A 26087-nucleotide genomic window follows, 5' to 3' on the forward strand; every position below is an offset into this window, starting at 1 on the left:
AGTAACTACAGCTCCCAGAATGCCAGGGGGCGGGGCGGGGGCCACAGACAGATAATCTTTTTAAATCCAGATTTAACTCTTCCGTGTAAGCGCTGAGCCCATTAAAGGCTCTGATGATAGCTTCATTAGAGGGGGGCTGTGCCGACACCCCCGTGTGTGAGCAGCGCCCCTGTCGTGTGCAGCTTTGAGGGGAGGGGGGCTAAGCCTCTCATCCTGCCCGCGCCGATCACAGCCCTGCAGATGTTCACTCGGCCCAGATGACTCGCTTTGATACTTCGGGGCCGCGTCTGGGGGGACTGCATGGGGGGGTCTTTGATGTGGGGGGGCAGATGAAGAGATGAAGCTGTAATATAATGGGGTCGCCGGGTGGGGTCAGCTGCTCACAGCCTGCAGAGAAAATTAAGATTTCATTAGAGGCGCGGACAGGGCTTTACACGGTCGCAGCGTTATCCTATTGGTGTATGGAGGGCTCCCATTGGCTGCCTTTCTTCAGCTCCGGGGGGTTCTGGAATAGCTTCAAAGCGCTTCATACGTGCAGAGACCGAAACGACAACAAGTGTCACTAACATAGAATAAAATGTGTCACTAGCTGTGAACTGTGTATCAACGCGCTGCTTCAACCAGGGACGATGAAGTGACACCTGAACACGAGCATAGAAATCATAAACATAAAACAGGGGTTTGTCAGAAGTGTTACCGAGTCAACCGCCACTATCGGGGGCTGGAGGCCGAGGGACCGCTGGAGGCGACTGACCCCAGCAGAGAGTGCCGAGAAGCCCTGACTACAGGCTGTGTGTCTGTGTAAATATATATATATACTTATTTACTGGAAAAAACACAGGTTTCAGGGACATTATAGTTCGCTGGACATTTCACTCGTACAAAACCTGAGAAATTCCCCCGTTATAGTTAGTTCAGCTAAACTATAACTCGCGCCCCCGCAATGCACTGCTGATGACGTCACATATTACATCATTCATGAAATGGTCAGTGACATCACTCATGACATCACCGATGACATCATCCAGTGACTGGGAGTGTTTTTAAAATGTTTATGAGTGTTAAATATAAATATATATACCAAAGTGCATTGATGAATTAGTGGGTGTGTGACTGACTGTATGAGTGAGTGAGTGAGTGATTAGGTGTCTCAGTGAATGTTTGATGGGTGACTCGGTTGCCTGAATGTCTGTATCAGTCTGTCAGATGGTGTCTAACTGGCTGCATGGGTTGGTGAGTGGGTACATGTGTGGTATGGTGCAAAGGAAAGCCCGGCCTGCACACATCTCGCTTCCAGGATCTCGACGTCCGGGGTCACCCGGGCCTTGGAGACGGGTTGCCCCAGGACACCCCTCCCCGGTGCTGGCCGTGCAGTTCCCCCAGGGGCTTAAGAAGGGCTTGTTAATGAAGACAGCCCCCCAGGGCCCGGATTTGGTGTCCTTCACGTGCCCCGGGCCCACACACAAGGCGCCGATCCCTAAGCCGTGCTTTGAAGGACAGGAGTAGGAGCAGGCTCATGGGGTTGGGGGGCACACCCCATACACAGACAGCTGACCCCATGCACAGACAGCTGACCCCATACACAGACAGCTGACACCATCCGTGCTGCGCTGCCAAAGTTTACAAAAAGCCCAAAGTCCGTGATTAGAGGCCGAAGATGGGATTACTGGGGACGTGGGCTCCCCGCTGGGCAGGCCGCCATTTTCATCTCTATTATAGGGGCGGGGGGGGGGGGGTGAGCAATGTCAGGGTTCTGAGGGGGCAAATGTGAAGTCTGAGCTGTGAAGACGTATACTCTACCCCCTGAGGGTAACATGGCCCCCATTCAATGTCTGCGGCGGATTACACCTCAGAAATATCTCCAGAGCGTCCCCAGGGCGAGCAGAGGGTCTGAGGGAAGCTACCTTTATAAAACTCTGTGAGTAAAGTGTGTTAAAAAAACTATAAGTTGCAAATGTATCATTGCTCACGCAACGCTGCGTTGCGCAGCGTTGTGTCAGAATGAATTGGGCCGTGCTGCGGAAGAATCTATGAATACACTGGGGCAGATTTACAACAAAGTAACGCAGCGCGGAGCAGCAAGTCATTTTGCTGCGCCGTGCTGTGTTAGCTTGGAAAGCACAGAGATGCGACATATTTACAAGAATATGTGCATCTTTGTGCTTCCCCTGCGCTGGCGCACAAACTGCAGCCATGCGCCAGCGCAGGCCCCGTGCACCATGGTGCAAGGGTGATTGCATCGTGGGGAGATTGTTTTTGTGCAGGAAGGGGCCCCTTCCTGCACAAAAACAATCACAAGAGGCTTTTTCCTCTTTCAATGCGTGCTGTAGAATGCAGCTCGCATTGAAAGAGGAAAAAAAAACGCGGAGAAATGCAAACATTTCTCCTCGTTGCGCCTCCCTACACCACCCCTAGGGTAGAGTAGCATTCACACGCATCTCCAGAGTTACGATTTCTCGTAAATCTGGAGATGTGTCTTGTTCCATGGGTGTTGCGTGGGAACACCCACAGCAACACCCATGGAACGCCCCTTCCACGCACTGTGCTGCGTGTGAAGGGGCCATATTCACGAGGAGAGGAAAAGTCACTCAGGGTGGCGTTTCCTCTCCTTGTAAATATGGAGGAGCCCCCTGCGCCACCAGTACGTCACAGAAAGTGACGTAGTGGTGGCGCAGGGGGCTTGTAAATCTGCCCCACCATATTTATCATACGACGCACCGTTGTGCGTGGTCCTGAGATGTAGTTGATGATGGCGCAAAGTGCTGTAATGCAACTCCTACCTACGTGACGCAAAGTAAATTTACGTGTCGTAAAACACCTTTGCGTGCCACAAATCCACATTGCGTTACACAGGAGTGCATTGCATCTTGGGAAACACTTGAAGACAGCAAAGAGAGCAACGCAGTTCTCACTATCAACACCCCCCCCCCCGCAATAAGTAAAACCATGGAAGGAGCCCCAGGGGCCCACGAGGGCAACAACTCTAACCCCGAAGACCTGCCCCCAACCAGGGTAACCGGAAGAGGAGTCTGACTTCTCACAGGAGGAAAATCAAAGACTCATCCAAGAAGTTTGTCACCTCCGCAGTCCCGTTAGCACGGACGGATGCCGTACGGCGAGCTATAGTCGACAAGATCAACTGCATCCCTCAAACAAGAAGGACTGTGGTGGAGTGCGAGAAGAGGTGGCACGACGACAAACGTAGGACCAGCGGCGTAACAAAACTTGAGGGAGCTCCCTGCAAGGTAAATGGAGGGGCCCCCTCCGGGCTCTATCAGGAGCTCACGGCCGAAGTGCTGTGCTGAGGGGGCCCCTGGAGCTTGGGGGCTCCCCCGCACCGCGGGGGCCTGTGTTACGCCCCTGCGTAAGACAAAAGAAAAACTGTCCAGGAACCTAAAGGCAGCCATGAGGGCCGGAGGAGGACCGATGTCCAGGAGGATTTGGACTCACTGGAGACGAGGGTGGCGTCCGTCATTCCAGCAGAGATAGTAGCCAGAGTGGAGGTCAGGACGGTGCTGACGTAGAGGACCAGCAAGGAGTACAGGGTTGTTGCCCGTGTGCCGTGCAAGGAGATTCGAGTCGAAGACAAAATATAAATTGGTAGCCAAGCAGGGCCACCTCGCGTGGCTGAGCCGCGTCAGATCCGTGGGGCCATTTTTATCAATTTTCATGCAGCGCCACGCAGCACGCCACCCTGCAAGAAGGGACACCTTCCTGCACAAAAACAATCCTGAGAGACATCTACCACTGACATGTGTGGGGAACACCCATGGCACGCCCATGGAACGCCCATGGAACACCCATGGCATGCCCATGGCACGCCCATGGAATGCCCATGGAACGCCCATGGAACACCCATGGAACGCCCATGGAACGCCCATGGAACGCCCATGGAACGCCCATGGAACGCCCATGGAACGCCCATGGAACACCCATGGAACACCCATGGCACGCCCATGGAGCGCCCATGGAACGCCCATGGAACGCTCATGGAACGCTCATGGAACGCTCATGGAACGCTCATGGAACGCCCATGGAACGCTCATGGAACGCTCATGGCACGCCCATGGAACGCCCATGGAACGCTCATGGAACGCTCATGGAACGCTCATGGAACGCCCATGGAACGCCCATGGAACGCTCATGGAACGCTCATGGAACGCCCATGGAGCGCCCATGGAGCGCCCATGGAACGCCCATGGAGCGCCCATGGAGCGCCCATGGAACGCCCATGGAACGCCCATGGAACGCCCATGGAACGCCCATGGAACGCCCATGGAACGCCCATGGAACACCCATGGAACGCTCATGGAACGCCCATGGAACGCCCATGGAACGCCCATGGAACGCCCATGGAACACCCATGGAACACCCATGGAACGCTCATGGAACGCTCATGGAACGCCCATGGAACGGCCACTGCAACACCCATGGAACGCCCATGGAACACCCATGGAACACCCATGGAACACCCATGGAACACCCATGGCACGCCCATGGAGCGCCCATGGAACGCTCATGGAACGCTCATGGAACGCCCATGGAACGCCCATGGAACGCCCATGGAGCGCCCATGGAGCGCCCATGGAGCGCCCATGGAACGCCCATGGAACGCCCATGGAACGCCCATGGAACGCCCATGGAACGCCCATGGAAGGCCCATGGAACACCCATGGAACGCTCATGGAACGCCCATGGAACGCCCATGGAACGCCCATGGAACGCCCATGGAACACCCATGGAACACCCATGGAACGCTCATGGAACGCTCATGGAACGCCCATGGAACGCCCACTGCAACACCCATGGAACGCCCATGGAACAACCATGGAACACCCATGGAACACCCATGGAACACCCATGGCACGCCCATGGAGCGCCCATGGAGCGCCCATGGAACGCTCATGGAACGCTCATGGAACGCTCATGGAACGCCCATGGAACGCTCATGGAACGCTCATGGAACGCCCATGGCACGCTCATGGAACGCCCATGGAACGCCCATGGAACGCCCATGGAACGCCCATGGAACGCTCATGGAACGCCCATGGAACGCTCATGGAACGCTCATGGAACGCTCATGGAACGCCCATGGAACGCCCATGGAACGCCCATGGAACGCCCATGGAACGCCCCTGGAACGCTCATGGAACGCTCATGGAACGCTCATGGAACGCTCATGGAACGCTCATGGAACGCTCATGGAACGCTCATGGAACGCCCATGGAACGCTCATGGAACGCTCATGGAACGCTCATGGAACGCTCATGGAACGCCCATGGAACGCTCATGGCACGCCCATGGAGCGCCCATGGAACGCCCATGGAGCGCCCATGGCACGCCCATGGAACGCCCATGGCACGCCCATGGAACGCCCATGGAACGCCCATGGAACGCCCATGGAACGCCCATGGAACGCCCATGGCACGCCCATGGAACGCCCATGGCACGCCCATGGAACGCCCATGGAACGCCCATGGAACGCCCATGGAACGCCCATGGAACGCCCATGGAACGCTCATGGAACGCCCATGGAACGCCCATGGAACGCCCATGGAACGCCCATGGAGCGCCCATGGAACGCCCATGGAACGCCCATGGAACGCCCATGGAACGCCCATGGAACGCCCATGGAACGCTCATGGAACGCCCATGGAACGCCCATGGAACGCCCATGGAACGCCCATGGAACGCCCATGGAGCGCCCATGGAACGCCCATGGAGCGCCCATGGCACGCCCATGGAATGCCCATGGCACGCCCATGGAACGCTCATGGAACGCTCATGGAACGCTCATGGAACGCTCATGGAACGCCCATGGAACGCCCATGGAACGCCCATGGAACGCCCATGGAACGCCCATGGAACGCCCATGGAGCGCCCATGGAACGCCCATGGAACGCCCATGGCACGCCCATGGAATGCCCATGGCACGCCCATGGCACGCCCATGGAGCGCCCATGGAACGCCCATGGCACGCCCATGGCACGCCCATGGAACGCCCATGGAACGCCCATGGAACGCCCATGGAACGCTCATGGAACGCTCATGGAACGCCCATGGAACGCCCATGGAACGCCCATGGAACGCCCATGGAACGCCCATGGAACGCCCATGGAACGCCCATGGCACGCCCATGGCACGCCCATGGAACGCCCATGGAACGCCCATGGAACGCCCATGGAACGCTCATGGAACGCCCATGGAACGCCCATGGAACGCCCATGGAACGCCCATGGAACGCCCATGGAGCGCCCATGGAACGCCCATGGAACGCCCATGGAACACCCATGGAACGCCCATGGAACGCTCATGGAACGCTCATGGAACGCCCATGGAACGCCCATGGAACGCCCATGGAACGCCCATGGAACGCCCATGGAGCGCCCATGGAACGCCCATGGAGCGCCCATGGCACGCCCATGGAATGCCCATGGCACGCCCATGGAACGCTCATGGAACGCCCATGGAACGCTCATGGAACGCTCATGGAACGCCCATGGAACGCCCATGGAACGCCCATGGAACGCCCATGGAACGCCCATGGAGCGCCCATGGAACGCCCATGGAGCGCCCATGGAATGCCCATGGCACGCCCATGGAACGCCCATGGAACGCCCATGGAGCGCCCATGGAACGCCCATGGAACGCCCATGGCACGCCCATGGCACGCCCATGGCACGCCCATGGCACTCCTCCCCGGGGCAGTGTCGCCAGGCAGCGGTTTGCATTGTGTCGCTTTTGTCTAGATTTATCAAGCCGCGCAGGGCCACGCAAGGTGACCTCGTGTAGTTTGATAAATGTTTTTGGGAAAAATAGATAAAAGGTGGATTCTGAAAAACATTTGCAGGACTCCTGAGAATTGAATATCACTGAATTGGACCATATTGGATCTGTCTTCAGACTTTTATTGATGGCTTGAAGTTTGGCTGAGAAGAGATTTAGGAATTATTCGCTCCTTTTGACTTGTTTGTTATTCGCACACATAAGTCAATACAATTTAAACATCAACTATATCCCAAATACATATAACCCACTCATACAGGCCTAAACAAATGTACATTTTTGTAGATTTTTTTCATATTTTGCATTCTTTTTAATAAAGCACAACATGTTCTCCCCCATCCACTAAAAACCTAAAACATTCTGAAAAGCCTACACTAAAACATACCAGTACCTACAATGATCTTGCTTAACTATATCTAACACTATAGACTCACTATGAACACTTAAAATACCAAACAAACAGGTGAAAATACAGGGTAGGGGGTGTTTTGTTATATTGAGTTGCATTCAACGAGGCCTCCTGGCTTTTCATTTAAGTCTGTAAAGTCTCAACAGTGAACAGGCAGAGCGCTCTCACCACAGACCCCCCCCCCTGAGCGCTCTCACCACAGACCCCCCTGTGCCCCCCCTCCCCTGCAGTAACAGTGGCGGCGGAGGCCCCTCGTGCACAGAGTGTCTGCACACAGCTCGTGTCCACAGCTCGTGTCCACAGCTCGTGCCTCCCGGGCAGGAGCTGCTCCCGGGGCCGGGCCTCAGGCCGCTGTTGGGAGGGTAAACACTGCCCCCCCCCCCCCCCGATGAGAGGCCTCCTCGAGCCTCTCTCCACAGTGTCCGGGGCACCACAATGGCATCGCCGCGTCCTCGAGCCCTGCGCCAATATTTGCCCATCACCAGCGCCACTCGCCGGGGCTTGTAGACAAACACCCCCCGCCCGGTGCAAACACTGATCCACACCGACCCCCGCCCGGTGCAAACACTGCAGGGTGTTCACCTCTCAGCCGAGGCATTGTCCGCACGTGGGGCCGGCGGAGCCCTCTGATGACACGTGTGCTCTGCGCGCAAACAGGTGCGCAAAGACACTCCAAGGTGCGCAAAGACACTCCAAGGTGCGCAAAGACACTCCAAGGCGTGCAAAGACACTCCAAGGTGCGTAAAGACACTCCAAGGTGCGCAAAGACACTCCAAGGTGCGTAAAGACACTCCAAGGCGTGCAAAGACACTCCAAGGTGCGTAAAGACACTCCAAGGTGCGCAAAGACACTCCAAGGCGTGCAAAGACACTCCAAGGTGCGTAAAGACACTCCAAGGTGCGCAAAGACACTCCAAGGTGCGTAAAGACACTCCAAGGCGTGCAAAGACACTCCAAGGTGCGTAAAGACACTCCAAGGTGCGTAAAGACACTCCAAGGCGTGCAAAGACACTCCAAGGTGCGTAAAGACACTCCAAGGTGAGTAAAGACACTCCAAGGTGCGTAAAGACACTCCAAGGCGTGCAAAGACACTCCAAGGTGCGCAAAGACACTCCAAGGTGCGTAAAGACACTCCAAGGTGCGTAAAGACACTCCAAGGTGTGTAAAGACACTCCAAGGCGTGCAAAGACACTCCAAGGTGCGCAAAGACACTCCAAGGTGCGTAAAGACACTCCAAGGCGTGCAAAGACACTCCAAGGTGCGTAAAGACACTCCAAGGTGCGTAAAGACACTCCAAGGTGCGTAAAGACACTCCAAGGCGTGCAAAGACACTCCAAGGTGCGTAAAGACACTCCAAGGTGCGCAAAGACACTCCAAGGTGCGCAAAGACACTCCAAGGTGCGTGAAGGTGCGCAAAGACACTCCAAGGTGCGCAAAGACACTCCAAGGTGCGTGAAGGTGCGCAAAGACACTCCAAGGTGCGTAAAGACACTCCAAGGTGCGCAAAGACACTCCAAGGTGCGTAAAGACACTCCAAGGTGCGTGAAGGTGCGTAAAGACACTCCAAGGTGCGTAAAGACACTCCAAGGTGCGTAAAGAAACTCCAAGGTGCGCGAAGGTGCGCAAAGACACTCCAAGGTGCGTAAAGACACTCCAAGGTGCGTAAAGACACTCCAAGGTGCGTGAAGGTCCGCAAAGACACTCCAAGGTGCGTAAAGACACTCCAAGGTGCGCGAAGGTGCGCAAAGACACTCCAAGGTGCGCAAAGACACTCCAAGGTGCGTAAAGACACTCCAAGGTGCGTAAAGACACTCCAAGGTGCGCAAAGACACTCCAAGGTGCGCAAAGACACTCCAAGGTGCGTAAAGACACTCCAAGGTGCGTAAAGACACTCCAAGGTGCGTAAAGACACTCCAAGGTGCGCAAAGACACTCCAAGGTGCGCAAAGACACTCCAAGGTGCGCAAAGACACTCCAAGGTGCGCAAAGACACTCCAAGGTGCGTAAAGACACTCCAAGGTGCGCAAAGACACTCCAAGGTGCGTAAAGACACTCCAAGGTGCGTAAAGACACTCCAAGGTGCGTAAAGACACTCCAAGGTGCGCAAAGACACTCCAAGGTGCGTAAAGACACTCCAAGGTGCGTAAAGACACTCCAAGGTGCGTAAAGACACTCCAAGGTGCGCAAAGACACTCCAAGGTGCGTAAAGACACTCCAAGGTGCGTAAAGACACTCCAAGGTGCGTAAAGACACTCCAGCAAAGACACTCCAAGGTGCGTAAAGACACTCACAATTTATTATAAAGAGGGTGCAAACTGTAGTTTAAAAGGAAAAATAGTGGTATATAAGGTAATCGAGTTGCACCCTCTTTATAATAAATTGTCCTTTTGGGTGCAACCCTGTTTTTAGAACTTTTGGCTCGCTAGCACTGTACTTCATCCCTCTGGACCAGTGCATTTTTTCATTTCTGGACACTTCTACTCTTTCCAGAGGTTGCCTCGGGTGAGGCAGGCATATAGCACGTCGTTTGTCAACCCGATGAATATGCCATGACGCTAGAGAAGGGGCGGATAAAAGATACACCGCACTCATAACATCTCAACGTCTATGAGGGTTTTCAACATATAACCAACGGTTATTGTAGATACAAGTGTCCATTCCTTTGTATGATGATTGAGGTACCTATTCAGGGGAACTGAATGGACGCAAAAATCCTCTTCCCTCTTATGATTACAATGTCTTTCATGATAACCGAGACTCCGACTCAGAGGGTGGGGTCCTGTGCTCGGCGACACTGACTGGCCTTGTCGTTGGTGACTCTCCTTCATGACTGTGCGGCTTCAACATCCATGTCGACCGGTTGCCCCTCAGTGTCTGCTGCAATACTATCCTGTGTCGTTTTCCTAAAGAGTAGATTCGCAGGAGCCCAGTTGGTTGTGCTGTGAGGGGTTTGCCGGTATAAACATGTGCAGGCAGCTTTCGGCATCCTAGCCAAGGTCCACTCCAATCCTTGGAGCTAAGTTGAGTGTCCGCATGAACCTCTCTGACTCCCCATTGGCCTGAGGCCACTGCAGGGTGATCTTCTGGTGTTGAATGGCCACAGACTCTGAGTATTCTTGGAAATCGTGTCCCTGGAAGGGTGGCCCGTTGTCCAACTACATCTCGTCAAGGATGCCCATCATTGCAAATGTTTTCTCCAGGACCGGCTTGTCGTGGGATAAAGCTGTGGACGGCACCACCTCTACAACTGGGAACTTCGTTTGCGAGCCCACCATCACCACTGTCATCCGTCCGTCCGGAAAGCTCCCAAAGTCAATGCTCATCTTCGACCAAGGTTGGAGGCTGGGTTCTTCTGTCAGAACTGGAGCAGGTAACGGATCGCTGCTCGCTGATCGCAGCTTGTGATGGCGCACGAGTGACAGTTGCGTACTTTGTCATTGACCATCACATACATGCCTGGGAACTACTCATTACTGCGCAAATGGGCTTTCATCTTCGCTACCCCTTGAAGAGCCTGCTGTGCCAGGTGAACCGCACGGTGTTAAAAATAGCAATATGTATGTACATAAGCGGCGTTCATTTGTGTTCTCAGTGCCCCTTGATGTAAACAGAACGAATATCGCTAAAACTCTGACTATGTTGTCTCCCTAGCATAGACCCATGCCCACACGTATGCGACAGCCATTTTAGGTACCATGGTCTCCCTGTTCACGATCGCTCATCAGCGCCCTTCCCTGACCCTGCGAGCACCCCCCCGTGTACCCTGACTGCCCCCGCTCTCTCATGACCAAGTCATGAGCCCTCCCCTCCCGCATGACTCTGTCCCTAAAGAATCGCACCCCGCGCCTGACCAACACCTCCTTCCCGCCCTTGAATACCCCTCTTGTGATCAACCCTTCCACAGCATTCGACTGTCCACACTGACCCTCCCTTTCATGAATATCTCTCCTTTGATGACCTCTTCCTCTGAGCCTGAATGTTTGCACGGACCACTGGTCATCCCTTAGCCTGAGGATACGGTTTATTGCCCACTACTCTATGCGCTCGTCTCTCTCGGAAGAAGCTACTATTGATCACGGCCACCCCACCCCCTGAGACTCGACCAGACACACACATTCCAATGGAAATCAGCAGAACACTCAGTTGCGTGACAGCCCCTCCTCTTGCATGGAGGATAAGGGCCCGTACTGTAGCCACGTGTTGAAATACCTTCATACTATACAATGTATTGATTGTAATATAGGATGCCTGTGTGACACGAACCTGTGTATAAAAGGCGAAACCTCAGAGAACTTGTTAGAGCACCTCCCGATGACACTATGCGAGTGTCCCAAAGGACAGGCTCTCCTCATGAGTAATAAACCCTGTTCTTGTTTTCCTACTTCCAGTGCCCGTCTCTTTATTTGGTAACTATTCAAGAAGGAAACGAAGAGTCGCCCTGCGCCAGCAGCCTGGGCATTATGGGCTGACTTTTCAACAATTGGCGCCCAACGTGGGTCTTCATCAGCGACATCAGGTCCGGTAAGAGAGGTCCAGACGATGGGGTGAACATCTAAATGATTGGAGTATACCTGCCTTGAGAGGGCCCTCATGCTGTTCTATGTTGTGTGCGCACTGAATGAACCATTATTGTACACGTCTCTCTCCACGACATACGTGCACCAAATGGTTCGTTTAGAAGTGTTCCTGTTCCTCCTCCTCCTCCTCCTCCTCCTCCTCCTCCTCCTCCTCCTCCTCCTCCTCCTCCTCCTCCTCCTCCTCCTCCTCCTCCTCCTCCTCCTCCTCCTCCTCCTCCTCCTCCTCCTCCTCCTCCTCCTCCTCCTCCTCCTCCTCCTCCTCCTCCTCCTCCTCCTCCTCCTCCTCCCCCCCCCCCCCCCCCCCCCCCCCCCCCCCTGTTTTCCTCTTCTTGTATAGTGACGTTGTGCCCCTCCGGCGCAAAACATAATTGGATTTCCTCGAACGCAATGGTCTTCAACAAAATTGACCAAACCCAAAACGATTGTGACTCGCCATATTACTACCTCCCCTTTCTGCAAACGATAGAACCCAAGTTGGTAATAAAGGAAAGGACAGGTAAGACGACGGATGTCCCCTAATCTGGCCTGTTATAAAGGGAACTCTAACGTCAATGGTCTTCTGTTTTAGAAATGCGATCCCCAATGCCACGATTGCCCCACCCCCTCGCACCTAAGTGCGGGCGTCCAGAGTACCCCACTTCTCCCAATCGACCCCAGCTCCCTGTCCAAAGCACCCACGCGACCCCGATCAACCCCAGACCCATGCAGCTACCCACGAAATGTAATTTGAGGACCTCGATTAACGGTCATCCCCCAGGAAAGCCACGTTTTACATCCACCACTCCCCCTTCTTCATGATGATAATACCCCTGCTTGCAAGAATTAGCCGACCCCGAAGGAAGATGTAGTATTGTCGATACTTGGGTTAAAGGGAAGAACGAGTCTCTACATAAGGACTCGATTTTTTTTGTAATGTAATACATTGTGTACAAAAGCCAAATTTCTCTTATCTTATGTCGCGAATGAATACCAAGCCAGCCTATAAATACAATATGCAATGCCCTTCTCCAGACTCCATAAGTGACGACCTCTGACTGTGACCGATGAACTTATCCCCCACCTACTCAGGAATGGGGAAAGAATTGAGATGTATATCTGTTCTCTCGACCAGTTTTCTAAAAACTTGTTTTTCACCCATTCAAAGATACAATCACCGGAGGAGAGGAGCTGGACGTGACGCACAGCCTGGCCACAGATCATGGAGCACGTGTGACGACCAAAGGTGGAGCCGCAGAGCAACGTGACGTGGGACGAGGCATAACTTTCAAACTCAGCGGATGGAGGAATGAAGGGCTGCCTTGAAGCCCTCGACTCGCTGACCCTCTTGTGCCTGAAGTCCCCGTTCCCTTTTTAGTCCGATTGTTGGGCTTGCCTGCTCATCATCCTTTGCTCCCTTGGTCCCTTGGTGTGTTCAAAGATCTGGCCCCACTCCGCCCTCTCTTCCCTCGATTATTCAACAACCTCTTTCATATAAACTTTGACTATGGACTGGGATTTTGCCACGAAAGACAAGAAAGACACGCAGGTGCCCAGCATAAGGCACCCCTAAGAAAAATGAGTTAGGAAACAGGACTGTGATCTAACAGCAAAGGACTGATCGCACCCTGCAACATGTAAGGACGATTACGAGCTGGACTTATAGCTCCACCGCCGGTGCTCAGCAGCGCCAACAAAAGAAGACGGACTCTGTTAAAAGACATTGCGACAAAGACCCTCCCCCTTTCCAGAACTTTCTATTCGCCCCTTGACTAAATTACTTGTATCGAATTGAATACCTCCCTCAACCATTTTGTATTGCCTTTTAAGAAATGTTTCATCGGTCACTCATGTGGTTAGGTTTTCCGAAAGTTCCCTATAATACTGACAAGCCGGAAGGTATCTGAACGTTCTTTCTGTACGTGATGCCACTGGAGAGAAAAATGTGAACTTGATTTGTATGTATCGGAACATTTTTCCTTGATTCTACACCGACTTAATATTATGCCGATTTCTAGGCTTGTATAAAAGAGCCCAACAGACGTAGATTGACACGCATTGTATTCTGCCTATCACATCGACTGTGTAGAAATTGAACGTGCTTATGTAAAAAGTGGGGACTGTTAAAAATAGCAATATGTATGTACATAAGCGGCGTTCATTTGTGTTCTCAGTGCCCCTTGATGTAAACAGAACGAATATCGCTAAAACTCTGAGGGGCAGATTAATATTAACTGGCGCATCCCCAGGGATGCGCCAGTTAACATGCGCCACAGTGCGCCACTGCTCCGCCACCCATGGTGCGCCGCATTTATGATGCGGCGCACCATGGGGCAAAAACGGCACAGATGCGTGACGCATCTGTGCCGTAAAGGTGGCGCAATGCTGGAGTTGCGTCGCAAGCGCGACGCAGCTCCAGCAAGGCTCGGGGGTGCCCATCTTAACAATGCTGCGTCAAGCCTTACGCCTGCTTCAAGCAGGCGCAGGCTTTTGACGCAGCATTGGCCTGAAAGTGACTGAGTGAAATCTCATAGATTTCACTCAGTCACTTTTGCGAGGTGCACCTGCCCCGGAACGCCCCCCCCTGCGCCGGAACGCCCACAAGCGGCGCAGGGCTTTACAACGTGACGCATCTGCCTAGATGCGTCACGTTGTAAATCGTTCGTAGGGATGCGCCACGTTTACGCCGCCTTGCGTGACGCAACAGCGGCGTAAACGTGGTGCAAGGTCCTCATAAATCTGCCCCTGACTATGTTGTCTCCGTAGCATAGACCCATGCCCACACGTACGCGACAGCCATTTTAGGTACCATGGTCTCCCTGTTCACGATCGCTCATCAGCGCCCTTCCCTGACCCTGCGAGCACCCCCCGTGTACCCTGACTGCCCCCGCTCTCTCATGACCAAGTCATGAGCCCTCCCCTCCCGCATGACTCTGTCCCTAAAGAATCGCACCCCGCGCCTGACCAACACCTCCTTCCCGCCCTTGAATACCCCTCTTGTGATCAACCCTTCCACAGCATTCGACTGTCCACACTGACCCTCCCTTTCATGAATATCTCTCCTTTGATGACCTCTTCCTCTGAGCCTGAATGTTTGCACGGACCACTGGTCATCCCTTAGCCTGAGGATACGGTTTATTGCCCACTACTCTATGCGCTCGTCTCTCTCGGAAGAAGCTACTATTGATCACGGCCACCCCACCCCCTGAGACTCGACCAGACACACACATTCCAATGGAAATCAGCAGAACACTCAGTTGCGTGACAGCCCCTCCTCTTGCATGGAGGATAAGGGCCCGTACTGTAGCCACGTGTTGAAATACCTTCATACTATACAATTTATTGATTGTAATATAGGATGCCTGTGTGACACGAACCTGTGTATAAAAGGCGAAACCTCAGAGAACTTGTTAGAGCACCTCCCGAAGACACTATGCGAGTGTCCCAAAGGACAGGCTCTCCTCATGAGTAATAAACCCTGTTCTTGTTTTCCTACTTCCAGTGCCCGTCTCTTTATTTGGTAACTATTCAAGAAGGAAACGAAGAGTCGCCCTGCGCCAGCAGCCTGGGCATCCGGGGCGTTATGGGCTGACTTTTCAACAATGGGCCCAAAAGCTATTTTGGCATCACAATCAGCTGCAAGCGTAGCAGCAGGTCGCCTTGGCTTTCGCTGAGTTCACTTCTCACCCTCCACAGCTGCTGCGTAGATGCTCGCTCCTCCCATGTCAGTGTCAGGAAACGCTGCCATTGCCTTTTGGGGAGCGCTTCTTTCCGCATCAGGCTTCCCTCATTCTTGGTAGCTTCAGATGTCTCGTATGCAGTCAAGGCCTTGGGACAGGCATCGCTCACAATCATCCTGATGAATTCTTCGGTTCTTTACTCTTCGTCTGTCGGGTTCCTTGCTTCCAGAGGTGACGGATGCTGTGACAGGTAATCCCCGGGGTTGTTGGCTCCAGGGCGGTATATCACCTCAAAATCGTAAGGTTGTAATTGTACACGCCACCTCTCAATACGTGGAGGAGCTAGTCGAGTGGTGCCTGCAAACAGCGGAAGGAGAGATTTGTGGTCAGTGACATCTTGAACTCATGGCAGCAGAGGCATAAATGAAAGTGTTGACAGGCCTATTTAAGGGCTTGAGCCTCACGCCCATTCTGGGTGTAAAGGGTTTGCGTCTCCGACAATTCCTGACTGGCATATGCCACGGGGACCCATTCTCTGTCCGTTCCTTCCTGCATGAGGACCTGCAGCTCACAGGACTGGCATCCACTATTACCTCGGTCTTCCTTTGAGGGTCAAAGTAAGCCATTGTCACCTTTTCGAGGAGGGCCTCTTTGATGGCTCTGGATGCCTTGTCGGCTGTGGGGCTCCAGTACCATGGAACAGTGGTGCGAGTAAGGGTCCTGAGTGACTGACATTGTTGCAAGATTTGGGATAAATTGCCCGCAATATGTTGCTGTCCCCTGGAAACTGCGAACTTCTGTGGATTTCAGAGGTACCAGTGCTTCCTGGATTGCCACTGCTTTCCTGGAATCAACTTTGAGCCCTTCTCAAGAGAAGATGTATCCAAAAAAGTCTACAAAGGTTTGATAAAATGAACATTTAGTCTTATACACAGTCAGGCCGTTGTCTGCTAGGCATTAAAGAGTAGGTCTAAACGGACATTGTGCTCTTCCAGGCTTTCTGAGTATATAAGAATGTCATCACCAGGTTAATGACCCCCAGCAGCCCTGAGAGGGTTTCTTTGATGGCAATTTGAAACATCTCAGCTGCGGACGAAACGCCAAAGCTCAGCCGCTTGTAACGCCGGAGGCCGACATGCGTGTAAAAAGTTGTAGCGACTTTCAGGGGCCATTTCCAGTTGGTGATAACCAGAGTTGAAGTCCAGCTTAGAAAACAATTTTGTCCCATTGAGGTCAGCTACAACTTTGTCCATAATTGACATTATATGGTGCTCCAGCTTGATTGCTTGACACTCATGTCCACACATAGGCGTATAGCGCGTGGATGCTTTGGTTTTGGGACAATGACAAGTGGAGACACCCAGGGCGGGGGCTATACACCTTTTCCATGACCCCCTCAGATCCTCCAACGCCTTCAACTCACATTCCACCTGCAGCTGCAAATGGAAGGAAACACTTCGGCGTCTTAGGGCCAAAGGCCTGATGGACTTGTCGTTGTGCAATTTGACCTATCTACCTTTTAGCTTGCCCAGACCGTGCAAGCGGTGGGGGAACTCGGCTAGGAGGGCATTGGTGTGCGACTCATGCACCTGCTTTGCAAAGAATACCAGCTCAAGATCTTCTACTGTATGGCATCCGAGCCGGTACCCTTTTCGCCTTCGGTGACATGGATTCGCCTTCCTGAGGTGCCCATCACCTGCAATGTCGACTTTTGATTGTTCCTAGGAGTGGCAGGGCCTCCGCCCCTCCCAATGTGTAGATCTTTGCCTGGCTGGGGGGCGAGTGGTGTGTGCAGTATTAACTTTTCATATTGTTTGGATTCCATTACATTCACTGATGCTCCAGTGTTAATGAGTGCGCTCTCTGGAGTGCCACATATGTGGACCACACACATGGGAGGAGGCTGCCGCTTATGCCTAGCCCTTTTTCGGAAGTACATCACAAAGTTGATGCCTTTGTCCACGTCCTGGTGAGTGTTCAGCTTGTGAACACTGGGCTCTCCCGCCTCTGCTGTGTCTTTAAGCGACAGCTGCAGACTTTGTTGGTGCAGCTCGGGAGCCATTCGAGGTCTCCCTCTGCAACACACCTTTGTGATGTGGTAGGCTTTCTCGCAGTTTAAGCATGTCTTCCCCTTGGCGGGGTATACACCAGCCACTGTGTTGTTGAGGCCTCAATTCCCACAGCTAACCCTATGCTTTGGGTTTTGGCATTAGGCGTGCGGGGCCTGTGTGTCATTAAATAGCGTCAACCCGTTCTACCTTGACTTTGGTACCATCTGGGGGCCAGAAGCAGGCATCGCCTTGCCTAGGGCTGCTTCCATCTCATCAGCCCGGGTGTTTGATAGTTCGTACGAGTGGGCTAATATGAGAAGATCATCCAGCTTGATCCCTGGTTGGTGGAGGATCAGGCGCCGAAGAACTGAGGACCGACATCCCTGTATGATCTGCAACCGGATCTCCTTGTGGAAGTTTATGTCGGTGCAGGTACTCGTTAACTTCCTCCATCGGGCGTAAAACATATCCACTGACTCAGTGCTCAGTTGGGTGGCCTGGCACAATTTAAAGCGTTCGTAGTCGGGGTTGAGTTGAGGGTCGAAGTGCTGGTTGAGGGCCCTCATGGCCGCGTAAAAATCAGTTACACCCCTGGTATTTGGTAGTTTCTCAAAGAGTTTATCCGAAGTGCAGGAGTAAAGAGCATTTCATGGTCACATCCGTTTCCCGTATCATGCAGAAATAGTGCTGTAGGTGCCCAAAACATGAACGCCATCTCGGTGCTGCTGTGGCAGTGTCCGACAGTTCGCTAAAGGGTAGCAGCGGCGTCACGGAAGCGCGGGCCTATGGGGCCGGGTCAACGCGTGCTTGATTCGGAGGGTTCTGGTTCCGCTGCTGATGCAAACAGGGAATGCAGGAAGGTTCTAGCGGCTCATGAAGGCAACAGCCACTCAGCACAGTCTATGGCTCTCCTTCTCGCCCGCTTCCATGACACTTCAACTGTCCCTTACAGCGGTAGCACGGTGTACCCTGTCAGAGGTCAGTTGTTTATCTGTGGCCAACGGATAACAAACAGTCTCACTCGATGTAATATGGCCACCGCAGCCGCAGAAAACGAGACGCACCTCCCACCATCGACAGCAGGCCAAAGAGCAAGAGGCGTGCAGACAGCAGGCCAAAGAGCAAGAGGCGCGCAGGCAAAAGAGCAAGAGGCGCGCAGGCAAAAGAGCAAGAGGCGCGCAGGCCAAACAGCAAGAGGCGCGCAGGCCAAAGAGCAAGAGGCGCGCAGGCCAAAGAGCAAGAGGCGCGCAGGCCAAAGAGCAAGAGGCACGCAGGCCAAAGAGCAAGAGGCGCGCAGGCCGGCTCACCTCCGGGGCAGGCGCGGCCGGCACAGGTAAGAGCGGTGGGGTGGGGCAGGGCTGGGGGAAGTCGACAGACGACGGGATAGGTACAATTAAATAAATTACTGGAGCTGAAGCTTCTCGAGCTTGGTTCATTATCTAGCCCTACTACAACGGCCCCACAGGATTCCAAATTCATTGAGATATATAAGGAGACTACGGGAAAGACAGGGTAGTTTTTCCGTATAAAGGTTAATGGGGTCGCAAACCACACTCCACACAAGCAACAAATCTGTGGTATACTACCCTATGTCGGGAAAGGAGACAGGACCTATTGCTAGCCCTTAGAGCAAAAGACCAGATAAAAATACCTCTAGCGAGAAAGATCTACTATAGAACCATAGATAAATCTAAGCGGGCGTGGGAAGAAACGCACTGGCAGGAGCTCAAATCTGCTGCCCAGCTGAAGGACTCTACCTCATTCTGGGAGCTTATAAACATCAGCGCAAGGGAGATGCCCCAAATCCAAACCATATCACAGGTCGCCAATGGTTTGAGCACTTCCATGGCCTGTATTCGGGAGGGGGTGGGTGTTAGAAGGGGCGATCTTAGAGGGCCAGGTTATGCTCACCCAACCACCTAGGGACCCACCTCTTCCACAGATCTTGCCGAGTCTTATCGTGAGGTCCTCACCGGGGAGGATTTCGAGTCTAGGATCGTACACACTGAGCTCACACCACACGGAGGAACAGACACCACAACGTTGAATTAAAATGACAAGTTCTTTATATGCAGTAAAAAGAAGGAAGCACTCTTATGTACAGAAAGGATCGAGGAATCACAGAGTCTCTGAGGATTCGGGAAGAGGGAAGCGGGACAGTCTTTAGCCCTTGGGCCAGTACGATGCGTACCCTACGCACGGCTCTCAATCCTCGATACGGGATGATGGTTGCACTGGCTGCTTCCCTCACGTCGAGTCGGCTCGGGTCGTGATGGTGATCTCGATGGTCCAGCCGGACCAGAGTACTCCTCGAGCCGCGACGAGGTCAGCAGGGCTCGGATGGTCTTAGAGAGGTCGAGCCGCGACAGCGTCAGCAGGGCTCCGATGGTTACGAGTTCAGCTCGAGCCGCGACAGCGTCAGCAGGGCTCCGATGGTCTTAGAGAGGACGAGCCGCGACAGCGTCAGCAGGGCTCCGATGGATACGGGTTCAGCTCGAGCCGCGACAGCGTCAGCAGGGCTCCGATGGTCTTAGAGAGGGCGAGCCGCGACAGCGTCAGCAGGGCTCCGATGGATACGGGTTCAGCTCGAGCTGCGACAGCGTCAGCAGGGCTCCGATGGTCTTAGAGAGGGCGAGCCGCGACAGCGTCAGCAGGGCTCCGATAGTTACAAGTTCAGCTCGAGCCGCGACAGCGTCAGCAGGGCTCAGGGGGTTCAGTTCCTTGATGCGGAGAGGGAGCCGCGACAGCGTCAGCAGGGTTCAGCGATGCGAGGTTGAGTTCTTCTCAGGGTCAGCCGCGATCCGATCAGCAGGGCTTCAGGTCCAAGATACAACTGCCCGCTAGTTGTCGAGTGGGCCCAGATATAGTCCCTTGGCCCTTTGATGTCCGGACCCTCGCAGGCGGAGATCTCATGCCCTGGGGGCTGGTCGTTGGCGAGGGCCGGCGGGTGGCTCTTTGATCCTTTGACGATGGGTCCCAGATGCCAGCGGGTCTGGAGCCAGCACTGGGGGAGGCCAGAGGTGTGAACAGGAGTGGCCCACAGGGGAAGGCCAGAGGTGTGACAGATACCGGTCTCCCAGGGGAGGCCAGAGGTGCCATCGAAACTCCCTGGCTTATCTCACTCGGGGAGCCCTACCCCCCAGCCGGGACTGGCGCGCCTTGGGAGTCTGGGTTTCGCTGGGGCCGGGGTCACGCTAGGCCCAGGGAGATGGGAATCTCGGGAAGGAAAATGGCTGCCGGGCCTTGTGGGGCATGCAAGGTTAGGCGCTCGGAGCTGGGAATGGGACGGGATAGTCACGGAGCCGGGTCGTTGGTTACGAGAGACAGGACTTATCGGGGCTCGGACGACCAGGCTCGGGGTGCAGGCTATGCTAACGGGGACGCTGCGCAGGAAACTCAGGGGGCAGGCCGGCGCTCACAGGGGGTGGAGGGGCAGAGCGGACCGCGCCACGAGGCCGGGTCCAACAGTGGGGACTTACTATCAGAGCAGGGGCCACGGCTGGTCACCTCTGGGATTCCAGATTCAGGGGATGCATTTGAGCTCGAACAGGTACAATCTGCCATTTCAAGCATTGCGCCGGGCAAGGCGGTGGGCCCAGATGGCCTTCCTGGTGACCTAATACGCCATGATGGAGAGCTTTGGGCCCTCTTCATCCTCCGAGTTCTGAGTCGCATCGCGGGTGGCCACCCTGTTCCAGATTCCTGAAGGGGTGCCGAGGTGCTGACGATCTACAAGAAAGGGGATAGGGAGGATCCTGCCAACTACAGGCCGATTAGCCTAATCGATGTAGTGCAGAAAGTGCTTGGCAGGGTCCTCCTTACGAGATTGAGGTCTTGGATGGATGAGGACGAGGTTCTGTCTCATTTCCAGGCAGGATTCAAGCAAGGGGTGGGCACGATGGACCAGGTCTTCAAATTTTTCATGATTTATTGGAAATCTGCAACAATCGAGAAAGTCAGCCTTTATTTGGCATTTATTGACTTAAGAACAGCCTTCGACCTGGTCCCTCGTGCCAGGCTCTGGCAGGTCCTGTCTGACTTGGGCATCCCCCCTCTGATCTTGGATCTGATTGTGCGCCTTCATGAGGGGAACTATGCCAGAGTGAGGTGGGGCCGACAGGGACACCTGACCGAGAGAGTAGCGGTAGAGAGAGGGGTATGCCAGGGTTGTGTTCTGGCCCCGACTTTATTCTCCCTCTTTGTCAACGGGGTGGTGGACCACCTGAGGGAGGACCCCGCCGACGCGCCAACCCTGGCAGGGGAAAAATCGCCCACGCTGCTTTTTGCAGACGATACCATCCTGATCTCTAAAAGCCCGATGGGTCTTCAAAAACTGTTGGATCGGTTCAGCCAGTTTTGCGAGTCCAGAGGCTTGTGCATAAATACAACTAAAACCAAGCTAATGGCTCTGGCCCCATCCAAGCGTTTTAGAAATACCATCAAGCTGGATGACTCCCCTTTAGAATTAGTCGAAGTTTTCGACTATTTGGGTGTACGGGTCAACAACTTGATGAAATGAAACTACCACCTGACAAAGATGCTACTTAACCACAAGCGTGTGTCGGGGGCTATTGCAAGACACCAGCGTCTTTCCCATAGCTGACCTGTCGCCCCCGCCATCAAGGTCTATGAGGGGAAAGCCTTGCCCTTGTCCCTGTACGAGGCGGAACTGTGGAGTTTTGATAACACCATGGAGCTAGTGAGGTCGGAGAACAAGTTCTACAGGAACCTGGTCTCGCTTCCTCCATCGACCCCTCTGGTCCCTCTCCGCCATGATTTTGGGAAACACTCAATAAGGGACATAGCAAGGCTGCGCCCTCTCCTATTCTGGGTACGCCTCAGAAGGACAACAGAACTGTGCAACTATGCCTCCGGCCTGACCGAACTGGTCCGTATAGATATAGGCCATAAGATATCCTGGGTATCCAAATTGAAACAGCTGGTGGGGACCATTGGTCTAGCAGATGCCTGGGAAAGCCAGACCCCGCCACCAAAGCAAGTAGTCAAGACGGCCTTTTGGGAGTGGGTGTCCAACGAAGCCACACGAAATTTGAAACATGGCTCTCTGACGGAGAAGTTTCTAGACTTCAAGCCTACCCCCAAATTGGAACCCTTCCTAGATGTTATTGAATCCCCGAGAGACAGGGCACTGTGTCTGAAGCTGCGGTCCGGCACACTCCCTCTGAACGACCTTACAGTGGGGTGGAAACACACGAGGGAAAGGGGGTGCCCTGGCTGTGCTTCTCCCACGGAATCCATTCCCCATTTCCTCTTTGCCTGTCCAGTGTACAGACGGGCGAGAAGAAGATGGCTGAAGCCTGTGTGCTCCAATCTGGGGGCCAAGAACTACAGGGAGGCGCATTCTCACAACGGACACCTCCGTCCCCAGTGGAATGGTTAATTAGATCTAAACTCCTCCGGCGAAGAAGCTGTGGATCATGGAGCCCCAGCAACGTCCCTTTTACTGTTGTGGTTTTTACTGCTCATAAATTGTTTTTATTTTTGTGTAACTTTTTAACGGACTTTTTACATCTTTTATACCTTGATTTTAATTCCATTTTGTACTGTATGTATGGCTAATCGATACTCTTTCCTATTATAACAGTGATGTTTTTTTTTAATTGATGAATGAATTGTGTACACTTATGATATTTGTATCGAATAAAGTCATAACAACAACAATTAAATAAATAAATCAAAGAAATTCAGATCAAGATCGAAGATGCCCCCCCCCCCCCCCCCCAGCCTGCAGTTGGAGGGGCGTCTCCTGCTTCTAATGGAGCGCGCTCATTCCTCACAGCTGTGGGGGGGGGGGGGGAGAGGATCTTAAACCTTCATTCCGAATTTCTTTAGAGAATCCTGGTCGACTTTTTCCTACTTTTCATTTATTCCCCCCCTCTTCGCTGCTGCTAGCTCCCTGAAGCCCTTCACCCCTTGTTAGGCTCGTCTGGTATTCACTGGTTCATTGTATTCGCCTCCTCAGCGGGGGGCCCTGGAGCTCGTGTTCCAATCAATACTGTTGAATCGATAAATAATCGATACCAGCAAAGGCCGTTCCCACAGGAAAGAGCCGAAAACAATGGAAGCGATTAATTGAATGTGTCACCGCGGAGGGGGGGGGTGACGGAAAAGAGCTGCCGAGGGAGAGCGCGTGCGGAATATGGCGGGGGGGGGTCATATCACCCCCCCCCCCCCCCGGCCGCCACCCACCCCCACACACGGGAGCCTGCACCATCTCTTTGGTCCTGATTGGTGCTATCGGGGCAGATGGGGGGGGGGGGGGGGGGGGTTCCAGAACTGAACGCCCCCTCGCTTCAGCTCATCCTCGGACACCCTCACGCATTCATTCATTCATTCATTCAATCATTCATCCAGTCATCCACGGTGCATGGCTCATAAGGAACCTTCATTCCCTGCTGCGCCGGGGGCACCGCGGTGTTTTGTGTTATTATTGTGTGCCCCGGGGCCAGGGCTTCATTTGATGATGTGGAGGCTTCAGGTGCCCCTTGGATAATAATAATAATAATAATCCACATTTGTATAGCGCACAATCCCCCGTTAGGGTCTCTAGGCGCTGGGGGCCGTCGGGAAGATTACGCAAGCTATTGCCCAGAGTCACATGGTGCTGGGCTAACCTGCCGCCGGAGCCGGGGATCGAACCGTGGTCCCCAGATTCCAGCGTCAGTCGCCCTGGCCGCGGCGCCACACCTCTCCCACTTGGAGTGAGAAAGCTGCGGGCCCCTTGGAGTGAGGGAGCTGCAGGGGCCCCTTGGAGTGAGGGAGCTGCAGGGGCCCCTTGGAGTGAGGGAGCTGCAGGGGCCCCTTGGAGTGAGGGAGCTGCAGGGGCCCCTTGGAGTGAGGGAGCTGCAGGGGCCCCTTGGAGTGAGGGAGCTGCAGGGGCCCCTTGGAGTGAGGGAGCTGCAGGGGCCCCTTGGAGTGAGGGAGCTGCAGGGGCCCCTTGGAGTGAGGGAGCTGCAGCGGCCCCTTGGAGTGAGGGAGCTGCAGCGGCCCCTTGGAGTGAGGGAGCTGCAGGGGCCCCTTGGAGTGAGGGAGCTGCAGGGCCCCTTTGGAGTGAGGGAGCTGCGGGCCACTTGGAGTGAGGAAGGTGCAGGGGCCCCCTTGGAGTGAGGGAGCTGAGGCCCCCTTGGAGTGAGGGAGCTGCAGCGGCCCCTTGGAGTGAGGGAGCTGCAGGGGCCCCTTGGAGTGAGGGAGCTGCAGGGGCCCCTTGGAGTGAGGGAGCTGCAGGGGCCCCTTGGAGTGAGGGAGCTGCAGGGGCCCCTTGGAGTGAGGAAGGTGCAGGGGCCCCTTGGAGTGAGGAAGGTGCAGGGGCCCCTTGGAGTGAGGGAGCTGCAGGGGCCCCTTGGAGTGAGGGAGCTGCAGGGGCCCCTTGGAGTGAGGGAGCTGCAGGGGCCCCTTGGAGTGAGAAAGCTGCAGGGGCCCCTTGGAGTGAGGGAGCTGCGGGCCCCTTGGAGTGAGGGAGCTGCAGGGGCCCCTTGGAATGAGAAAGCTGCAGGGGTCCCTTGGAGTGAGGAAGCTGCAGGGTCCCCTTGGAGTGAGGAAGGTGCAGGGGGCCCCTTTGGAGTGTGGAAGCTGCGGGCCCTTGGAGTGAGGGAGCTGCGGGCCCTTGGAGTGCGGAAGTTCAAGTTCCACATCTTGCCTCATGTTGATGTTTCCATTTTTAGGTCTTGCGTAGACGGAGCCTGCGCTGTCTGTTTGAGGCACTTTGTTTACTGTTAGTGGGATTAGAGCCCTCCCATTACTTGCCATTGGTTGATTTGAGAACCTGTCTCATTTGCTTCGTTCCTGTTGGTCAGTTCTGCGGTCGGCGGATCCCTCTTCTTGCATGTGACCCTCCCCTAGAGCATGGTCCAAGCACTTGTATCCTGACACAGCTCGCACTTTTGGAACTTACTTTTTCCTTTTTGTTGCGCCACTCTACAGAGAGCGTCTTTTCTAGCCTGCTCTGTCTTTTACTTCTTGACGTTGTCTCTCTGAGTACTCGCCATTTGTAAACTGGCCTTTAAATTTTGTTCTCATCTGGTCCCATTGGCTGTGAAAACAATGTCTCAAGACTGAAACCAGCAAGGTCGCCTTCTCCCCCCAGAGTCCTAACTGGCTTCACCCCAGGGGAACCATCGCGCGGTATGTCAAATGAAGTTCCTTTGAAGTGAAGGCAAAAGGACTGGTCCCTCGGCGATGAAGCGCCCATTTTTATATCATTTTTGCCACACAACAAATTAGAGAATATTAGAATGCAGTAAAAATAATAGTTGTGGCATAGGGGACGACATTTAACAATTGATGATGGAGCAAGATTGCGAGTTTCCCTCGGTAGAGCGACTTTGGTCCGATATCTGGCAGGTCCTGAGGAAGGTGGTGTCTATTTACGCTTCACGCCACCGAAACGCGTCGACCATTGCTATTCAGATCCTGCTATAGGCAGGAGCCTTAAACGGTCGTGGAGACCAAAAACAATCTATTGTCTCCCATTTTCCAGATGTTTGTAGTTATGAATGTGGTAGGAATGCAGCGGGAGGGGTGTGTATGAATGAACGTTTGTTGAAAGGTTGCTTCCTGTCTCTTTACCTGGGGATATTCGATGTTGATATA

The sequence above is a fragment of the Lissotriton helveticus genome, chromosome 11 (assembly GCF_964261635.1).
Source record: "Lissotriton helveticus chromosome 11, aLisHel1.1, whole genome shotgun sequence".
In the NCBI taxonomy this organism is placed as follows: domain Eukaryota; kingdom Metazoa; phylum Chordata; class Amphibia; order Caudata; family Salamandridae; genus Lissotriton; species Lissotriton helveticus.